Source organism: Halichoerus grypus, chromosome 11, assembly GCF_964656455.1.
Source record: "Halichoerus grypus chromosome 11, mHalGry1.hap1.1, whole genome shotgun sequence".
Taxonomy (NCBI): Eukaryota; Metazoa; Chordata; class Mammalia; order Carnivora; family Phocidae; genus Halichoerus; species Halichoerus grypus.
In genome coordinates, this window is record NC_135722.1 from 75,662,204 (window position 1) to 75,671,905 (window position 9,702).

The window sequence follows — 9,702 nt, forward strand, 5'->3', positions numbered from 1 at the left end:
CGCTGAGCAAGGAGCCCAATGCAGGACTCGATCCCAGAACCCTGGGATCATGACCTGAGCCAAAGGCAGACACTTAACTGACTGAGTCACCCAGGCGCCCTTCTGGGTAGCTCTTGACTTGGATGTTGTTGTTTCCTCAAATAAAAGCCAGAGTTATGTATATAACCATACACACTGTTTCCACTAAGTGAGAGGGCCGAAAAAAATGAAGCGGGGCATAAGAGAGAGTTAAGTCATTCCCAGGTGTCCAGTGCTATGAACAGACTGAAAAAAAAAAAAAATCTGCAGAAGTTCCAGCCTTACACAGACCCAGCAGCAGTACTTAGGGAGAGGAGTAATTAGAACTGAAGAAACACAGCTGACAGAAACTCATCTTAAAGTGTGAACTTGAAGCTGTTGCAGACAGAACCTAAGAATCCTCAATAGTTTAAGAACTCTGATTCAAGAAGTAACCATCCCAATGCAGACCTATGAGAAACATGGACTAGCATGCCACATAGAAGATAATAAAATCATGTCCTAGAATCAGATGAAAAGTAGGAGGAAAGATGGAGACCTATACATGGATCGAGCATAGACATTTCCCTTAGGCATTCCTGGCTAAATCTATGACCAGTTCTCTAATGAGTTAAGATCCTGTGATTGCTTGAGTATATACTATTTGTAGTTTCACGTGTGCATGTGCCTGTGTGCATTTGCTGTTAACTACTCAGAACTTGGACGTAGTACATTCTTTGATATGGGTTTAATTATCCTCATTTAATCCTTTTTGTGTTCATTATAAGAACCAGTGTGAAACTCCCCAGCAAATACTGTGATGAATAAATGAGCTGGACTGAATGTGCCCAATGGACAATCAAAACCAAGATTCTGGTGATTAGAGTAAACAAACATTAGCAACAGCCACTCCGGAATGTTGCTTCCGCAGGATTATTTCTATCCGGGTACGCCACTCTACATACTGGCAGATCACAGGGCTGCAGAAAAAGGGCCCTAAGAGATTTGGTTGCATAGATAACTCTCCTCAAAGACAGTGTGATTTGACAGAACTAAATGACCTACCTACCCCCAAATCATCTCCTTCACCAACCTGACATAGGCCTGAAATTCTTCACTCCCTTTGTTAAAGTGAGCATAATATTAAAAAGTAATTGGGGGAAAGGGATGATTAATACTTTTAGCTCTTAGAGTCTATGCAAACATCTTTGTATCAACAAGTAAGGGGTCTTGAATACAGTGAACATATTTTAAACTTGACCCAAATCTAGAATTGGGTCAAGTAGTTGTTTAAGTACAAATGTAATTATGAACTTCAAAAACCTTTGAGGTCACAACAGTACTAGAAGAATTGAAATATTAGGTTATCACAGGCATGAAACAGGGTTGTTTTAATGGTGGTGGACAATGATGAGGCCACAGAAGCAGTAGAATGGAAGAGCGTGGGGTCATCATCACCCGAGAGCATCACATTTACAAGAAGAATAGGAAAACAGGAAAGGAAAGGAAATCAGCTGATGCTGAAAAACAAAATGTCACAAGGCCGCCCTAGGTGTCCCTAATGCTTCCACTTAACCCTCGATATTTTTGCTGCAAGCTTCAGGGGGATAAAAAGTGAAGGAAAAGTGGACAAATATAAAATATCCTACTTTCTTGAACACAAAATATGGAGAGAGCAGATGCTTAATTTACTATTTTCTGAGTCCCTTTTCAGTGTCAAGCCCTGAGCCCAGCACTCTCCTTCCACTGGGCCAAAGAATAGGCCGCAGAATACATGTTACCATAGCAACATACCAGTGAAAACACCTCATGCCCCACCTACACAGAACCTTCTATTCGAAATATTGCCAAGATCCATCTCCAATAGAAACAGACTTTTCTTCACACTTCTGAGAAAGGGCTGTAATTACTGATTATTTATTTATCTATTGCCATAAAGTTTAGTAATACCATACAAAACCTAAGCGCTAGAAAAGAAAGAAAGTAGACCTTCGATGGGCATGCAAGTTGTTTTTCTTTGAAAGACTACCATCTACTTGACATCGGAGCAGAATATCAAGAGCTCTTAATGCAACTCTCAGTTTCATCTGCCAAAATGAGCTTTAAAAATGTCTTTAAGAGCTGTAAGAAATAATAGTGACCAACGCATAGTGATACCTTTATCTGGTTGGGAAGCTCCTCACTCCAGATTTAAGGAAGGGTGGAGCTTAGATACCAGACCATATCAGACCACTGGCCTGGTCTCAGGGCGCTGGCTCTTCCTGTCTCGGTCAGAGAGCGCCACCTAGTGTATCTGCCCCACTTGTCTCCTCACAACCATCACCTCCTCGAGGCCAAGCGTCCCAAATGCCCATGACTTTGAAAGCCCAGGGCCACTTCCAGTAGGTATACGCATCAATCGGACAAGTGTGTCTTGGACTGTAGGATAAAGAAAGAAGAAGGAAGGGTCAGCTTTGAAGTTTGGAAAGAGGAGTATATTGGAGATTCAGAAGGAGGGTTTTAGATTACTTCTTACTACCCAGATACATGGTCTGACACACTCTGCTTCAGTGCACTTTCTCAGCCTTATCTGCCACCAGTCCTCAGACTGGATTCCTCACCATGTCCTATATTGCTTCCCATGGTTTTGCCCATTCCACTCCCATTACCTTGACCTCACCACTTAGCCCAAAGCTGTCTATCTTTCAAGGACTAGTTAAGAGTGTTTTTCTCTCTCCATGAAAGCTTTCTTGTCAGTCTTTGCAGTTCTTCATGCCACACATGGTCAATACCAATTATTTATCAATGAAACTACCTAGTGGCACCTCTTACAAGTTTTGTTATGTAATTCTTTCCTGGTCCTATAAGTAGTCTCATGCTTTGGGATGACATTGCGAGCAGGTTTTTAAGTTCCTGGGGGACAGCAGTGACATGAGATTTATCCATGTCACACGGCACCAAGAATAGGGCCTTGACCCTGACAGGAACTTTTTCTTTATTGCATCATTTCTTCTCCAAAACTTCTTTCATTATATTCTGTGTAATTCTTTTTTTTTTTTTTTAAGATTTTATTTATTTACTTGACAGAGAGAGAGACAGTGAGAGAGGGAACACAAGCAGGGGGAGTGGGAGAGGGAGAAGCAGGCTTCCCACTGAGCAGGGAGCCCGATGCGAGGCTCGATCCCAGGACCCTGGGATCATGACCTGAGCTGAAGGCAGATGCTTAACGACTGAGGCACCCAGGCGCCCCCTGTGTAATTCTTCATAGGAGTTTATCTTTGTGAAAGAGCTCTGAATTTAGTCGTTAACCACATACCCTGTATTCCCTTATCCACACAGCACAGTAGACAGGAGGATGGGGTGAGTATAAGCAAAACCAAAGAATGAGTAATTTTTTCTTTGCTTCTAAGGGTTCCTCACTATCCTATAAGCCAAAGAGCTTAATTTTAATTACCAGCCATGCTATGGAAATTCTTGAATTCTTTGTTTTCATTAATGTTAAGGATATAGCCAGCTCTAAACTATAGTAGCTAAAACCATAAATTTTAGAGAAAGAAAAAACCTGAGTTTAATTTCCATCTCTACCATTTAAATCCCATGTAGCCTTGGACATGTTTCCTGACATCATTAGACTTGTTTCTTCATATGTAAAATAAAGATAACATTCCCCTAATGGGATATTTGTGAGGACAAAATGAGTAATATGTGCAAAGCACTTATCACAGTCCTTAATAGTAAGCATAATTGGTGGTGGTATTTATATTCACAAGGCCTAACAGGGAGGCCACAGGAAGTACTCAACACACACACACACACAAACACACACGCACGCACACACACACACACTCATGGAAAATTGACAAGAATAGATCCATCCCATACCAGGCCCAAGGAACAGATCCAGCCAACCAAGCAATGGGTAGCAGGAATGTGTAAAAATTCAACTCTAGGCCTCATTCCTCAATGTATATCGTTTGTCCCAAAAACTCATTGATGACAATCTGCTCCTCCTGCTCTCACCTTCTCTGTTTGAACTCTTCTCCCAACTTCTACTTCTGGTCACTTCTGATTTGATGACACAGTAGGACATCCCCCAATAGTCTGGCCAGCGTGCTCTTAGACCCAATTGAGCAGTCACAGTCTAGGTCCACATACTCTCACACTGAGAGGTTTTTCTCTCCTTCCCATCCTGTCCAGGGAAGCCTTTCTGATCTCTCCAAGGAAGGGAGATGGGCCACAAACATCCAAAGGAGTAACTAGCTAACAAAAACAAAAATACCAATCATCTACTCGAGAGACAAATACACATCCAACTTTGTGATTATATTTTCACTGGTTGCTGAGAAATAAAGTATTCCACATTCTAATATGTACACTAGTCTGTCCACTATTAGAGACTAATGTTCACTATTGTTAATTTCTAACACGACCTATAATATATGTCCTACAATTGGATGTGCCAAAGCCTCTTGCAATGGAATGCTGATTTACCCACATATGGAGAACAAAGAAAGGTGTGAGCTTGTCAAAGTTTGCCCCTGCTTTGTTTTGTTTGGGCGTTTTTTTTGTTTTGTTTTGTTTTTTAGCACCATTTCCTGGCATACTGATTCTGTTTTTCCTATTATTTTGCTTTCAGCCGGTTGTCAATGAATAATCCCTCAGGTGTGGACTGACATTGCCTTAAGGTGTTTTAAGTGCAAAAAAGCATTAGGCTTAAAATACTGTATCTCCCAATGGTGTTTACACTTCTATGTGGGACTCTGGAAGAGAGTCCCGCAAGCATGAATCTCTCAGGGTAAGATGTCAGATATCTTGACAGAGGTTGAAAATTACATCTGTTCCTGAAATTATATCATTTTGGGGCTCACTTACTCCACCGTCCACAAATGTTAGAGCCCAGACAGCACAGACTGAAAGTAATAGAAAGATGGAGATTAATATGTAAAATAGGCGGCTTTCTCTTTTCACTTAATTTCTGAGGTTAGAAGCAGATTCATTAGCTCCCAGGTGCTCCAACAAGAGTTTGAGAACAACCAAGGCCAGCTGTGAAAAGTCCTCCCATGGTTTGGCTTCTGCAGCTGCCTTTGTATGAAAAGTAACAGCTCCTTTCCCTCAGGTAAAACCTGCGAAGGCTGTTCCAATAATTTTGGAAGATTATCATTTTGATATTGAAACCACCAACACAGAGAGAAAGAAGAAACGTCCCTTTTAGCAAGCAGAGTGAGTCCAAAAGACTGAAACTATGAACATACAGCTTCAGTCCTAAAGACTGAACATTAAACTCAGCCAACTTGATATTATTTCCAGAGGGCTAAGGACATCATTTAGTGAGTTCCATGGCCCTAATGCTCGAATATTGTGTTGTCCCTATGTCCAGTTCCAATATCACAAAACTCACCACTTCATTTTGCTATTAAGTTTTGCTTTGTTTTTACAAGTATACCTTGGAGGAGACTGTGAAGAAAGAAAAAAGCAACCAGTACAACACACAATAGGATATAAAGAATGGATGTAGCTTGGCTGAGATGCCAGAGTAGATGCCAGAGGAGGGGTGAAGAAGAGCCTCAAGGAAAACTAGATACAATTCTGGCCAGGAAATAAAGGACCTGCAGGTAGGAGGTGGTGAAAGGAATGAAATCCCCATCCTGGAAGTATGTTAGGGAGCATTTGAGCCTTGGGTATCGGAGTGAGCTTAAGTGGAATGATTCCTATTCATTAAGCCACCATAGGCAAAGTCAAAGACTTTCACTACATGAGAAATGCAAAGATGTGACAGAAGAGAGATTTCTAGCTTCATGCAGTAACCTCTGAATTGATGTTTTATCCTAATGAAACCTTAATCTAACTCTATGGTAAGAGTTCCTTGACCCATATAATCCAAGATTTATTACTGGGAGAAGGAAATATGCTAACCCAGAAATATTCCATGAAAGTAATTGCCTGGTAAATTTGGGGGGGGGAACCCTTTCTACAGAGCTATTAAATAGAAAAGCTGAAAGAAGTTCTAAAGTCAATAGACTAAAATCAAACCATCATGGTGCAATGTGGGATAATGTACAGTATGTCAATCCAGGCAGGTGATAAGGAAGTAGAATTATCTCTGGCATCTTTTCCAAACTACACATATGATCCCACACATAGATTCTGATGGGCCCCCAGGGAAAATCTTCCTCCTTCTCACCCCAGAGAGGAACACTGCTGTTGATGGGCAGGAATCATCAGATTCGCTGAGTGAGAAAAGGATGAGAAATGAGCAAAATGAGAAAAACCACTGGCCTACAGTCAGATGAAACGAGAATCTAATTTGGATTCCCACACATACTAAGTACTTGTTTGGGGCTATTATTTAATTTCTCTCTGCATCTATTTCCTTTTCTTCAGGAAAAGGAGAGAATAGTAAGAGCTACCTTACAAGTTTAATATAAACATTAAATGAGATATATGATAATGTTATTAAATAAATGTTAGTGGAATCTGAATTGTATTGTGCTATTTATAACTATGATATTTTATCAAATAAATATATCAGGCTCTACCCACTGTTTTCATTTTACCTTATTTTTATTCATATCAATTTGCCCTGGTTTGTGCTAAAAGGATTTCCTGGCTTGTATAATTTTAATCAGTTTGTGGGAAAGGAAGTTCTCAAAGGAAAGACTCTTTGCTCTATATCTGATGGAATCACTGGCATAGAATTTAGAAAGCTAAGAAGAAATAACTCTTTTACAATTATTTGATTTAACATGGAAATTTCCTTTGGGTTTGGTTTTCTTTTTGTTGATGTCATTGGCACAAAATAAACTGCTGAATATAAAAGTATGAATCTAGAACTAATAGAGCAAAGTGTGAAACTGTACCAACTAACCTGAATTTTATTCTCATTGATGTTATCAATTAACTTGAAGTTGGACAAATAATTTTCTCATATTATGAGGTAGTCTACCCAAAATCTAAGGAATGTCACTTATCCATCAAAATAAATAAATATTGCATAATTCCAATGTAAAATACCACCACATAACTAGGCTTCTGTAAGTCTATACTCTTAGGAAGATAGTCTTTCTTACATTTTTCTATTTATGTATCACTAATATTTATGAATTATTAATATGTATAATAGTCAACATTGGCATATAGACTGGGAACACCATAAAATTTGCAGTTTAGTGGATCAGATGAGAAGATTATGCTGAGATTGACATACTCCACCTCATGGTTTATTAACCTAACTGAAGGTTACTGTGCTCTTCGGGAATTCATAGGGGCCTTTGGTGAAACTGACAAAAAAAATTCATTTTCTTACAATTAATATTCATGTTGGAACCTTTAGAACCCCAGAAAAGAGCCAGGTGTAAAAGGAAACTCCAAAGAGTATTTAAGATCCCCCACCAAGGAATTATCCCCTTTTTCCCCATCACAAACCTCTATCCCTGATCTACCTAAAATTCTGAGGAAAGAAATCAATGGAGCTAAATTAATGTAAGTATGGGTTTATCATTATCTTTCTAAGTAGAATTATGCCCAGGCTTTACAAGCTGCATTTCTTCAGCTTCTATGCTGTCATAAAATGCAGTTTCATTTAGCTGAGGTTGAGAATATTGGGCAGAGTCAAGGTGAACATCTAGCAAAGAGCTTTGGAAACACTCCAGGGAGAAAGCTGAAGCCATTAGTCACTGGAACAACAAATGAAATGAAATCATTCTAGAGTTTGCCCTTCACCTCTTTCCCCCACCTCCACTTTCACTTGGTAACCAGTGAAAAAACCATTAAGTACTGGTCCTGTGATGTCCATGAAGTAAAACCGAAACGAACAGGAACTCAGTATTTACCTCTTTTCTCTTCAATCTAACCAAGAAAAGATGACCACGTTTCTAATACCTCTTCTCAAAGATGCTCTTAAATGTACTTATATGAAACATCTGAGAGGTTTTTTTTTTTAAATCAGGTTATTAATACGAAATAATTCATAGGTCCAGAAATTTTGCCTAAAGAACTTCCTTTTCTGGAGTTCAGATAGAACAGAATAGATACTCATAAATATTCAGTTACAAAGTGTTGTTTATAAAACAACCATTTTACAAATGAAGAAACCAAGGTTCAGAAGTGCAAATGATTTGCTCTGTCATGGAGCTAGTTAATAGAAAAGCAGGTTGTTTCCTACACTTACTACCTTACTTTTTTGTTAATCATTTATATATAATTCTATCATATCCACAATATTATCAAAAAGCTGTGAATGATACAAACCCAAATGAGAAATAGTTCCTGTTCCCAAAGTTATTCTTATTAGATACTTTATACAGAGTAATAATAATAATCACTATTTATCAAAATTCATCATGTGAGAAAAATTAGACCAATGCGCCAAGGTCACATATCCTCCAGAGATGAGTGCTATGTTCCTCAGTTTACAGATAGGATACAAAATAGTCCCATAATGGTCTCAAATCCCACAATTCATCTAAAGCAGAGGTCAAATTTGAACCCAGATCTTAGTTCTTAACTATACTGAGTCCTACAACAGAAACTTAACACTTATTCACAGAGGCAATGGGAGATACTTTAGCTAAATGTAAAAGGAATTTTTGAAAATAGGTTTATTAACTCTGGAATAATTTACCATAGGAACCTACAGAATTTCATCTACCTCCACCCCCAGTTGACTTAAAAGTGAGGAGATACTAAATTAGAGGTTTCATGTAAGAGTGGGCTCCCTGATTGCCTAGTAGGAAGTGAAACCAAAGGACATCTCAAGCTTTCTTCCATCCTGTGACTCTAAGGGAAAACAGTAATAACCAAAAAACCAAAACAGTCTCTCTCCTGTGTTTTCCCTTACATTCAAAAGAGCTTAAAATTGATAAATATATTACAAATAAAGTAGCTCCTCAATACTCTTGAAAAAAATATGCATGGGTTATGACTCTTTAAGGTGGTTCCAAGGAGATTTTTCAGTCTTTCACAGTAAAGCTTGATACTGAAGTTTGGGCAGAGGTGTGTGTTTGTGTGCAGTGACTAAGCCCGTGTGTGTGGGAGGCAAACATTGCAGATGGCTGAAAACTATGCTAAAGCTGGAAGACCCATGTGATGGTTGGCATCCTGAAAGAGAGACAGATGTTTCCTCAAAAGAAGAATTTTAGAACAAGTTGTTTGCTGTCCTGTTTGGGCTTGGTTCTTCAGCTGCATCTCAAGGTCATATCCACACGGGAAATATTGCAGCAGTAACAAACGCTTCTCCCTCTGTATCCCAAGATAGAGACCAAAGAGACCGGGCACCAGGAAAGATCCAGCTAATTAATCACAGGGCCTTTACTAATTCTGCCTGCCATTTGAAATACTTTTTTTTTTTTAACTTCTCAAGATATTTTCATGTTCTATAACACCTGCTTTGAGAATATTGCCTTGGTTCTCATGCTGGGCCCCCCTGCAGTGCACCAAGACGCTCTGTACCTTCTTTTTCATAAAACCAATCCTCTAGTATTCACTCTGTAATACAATATTTCTTCTTTGCTAAAGTATATGCTCATTTCATTGCAAGCAGCATGACTATCTTGTTAACCATCAAATTCCAAAGGCCCAACACAATGCCAGATACATACTCAGCTCTCAAAAACATTTTTTTCTAAGTACTCCTAAGAATAGAGATTCTCAGATATTCTAGAGTGGCAGAGCCTAGATTGGCTCTTTCATTAGACGGCTTGAACAAGATCATTCATTTATTTATTCATT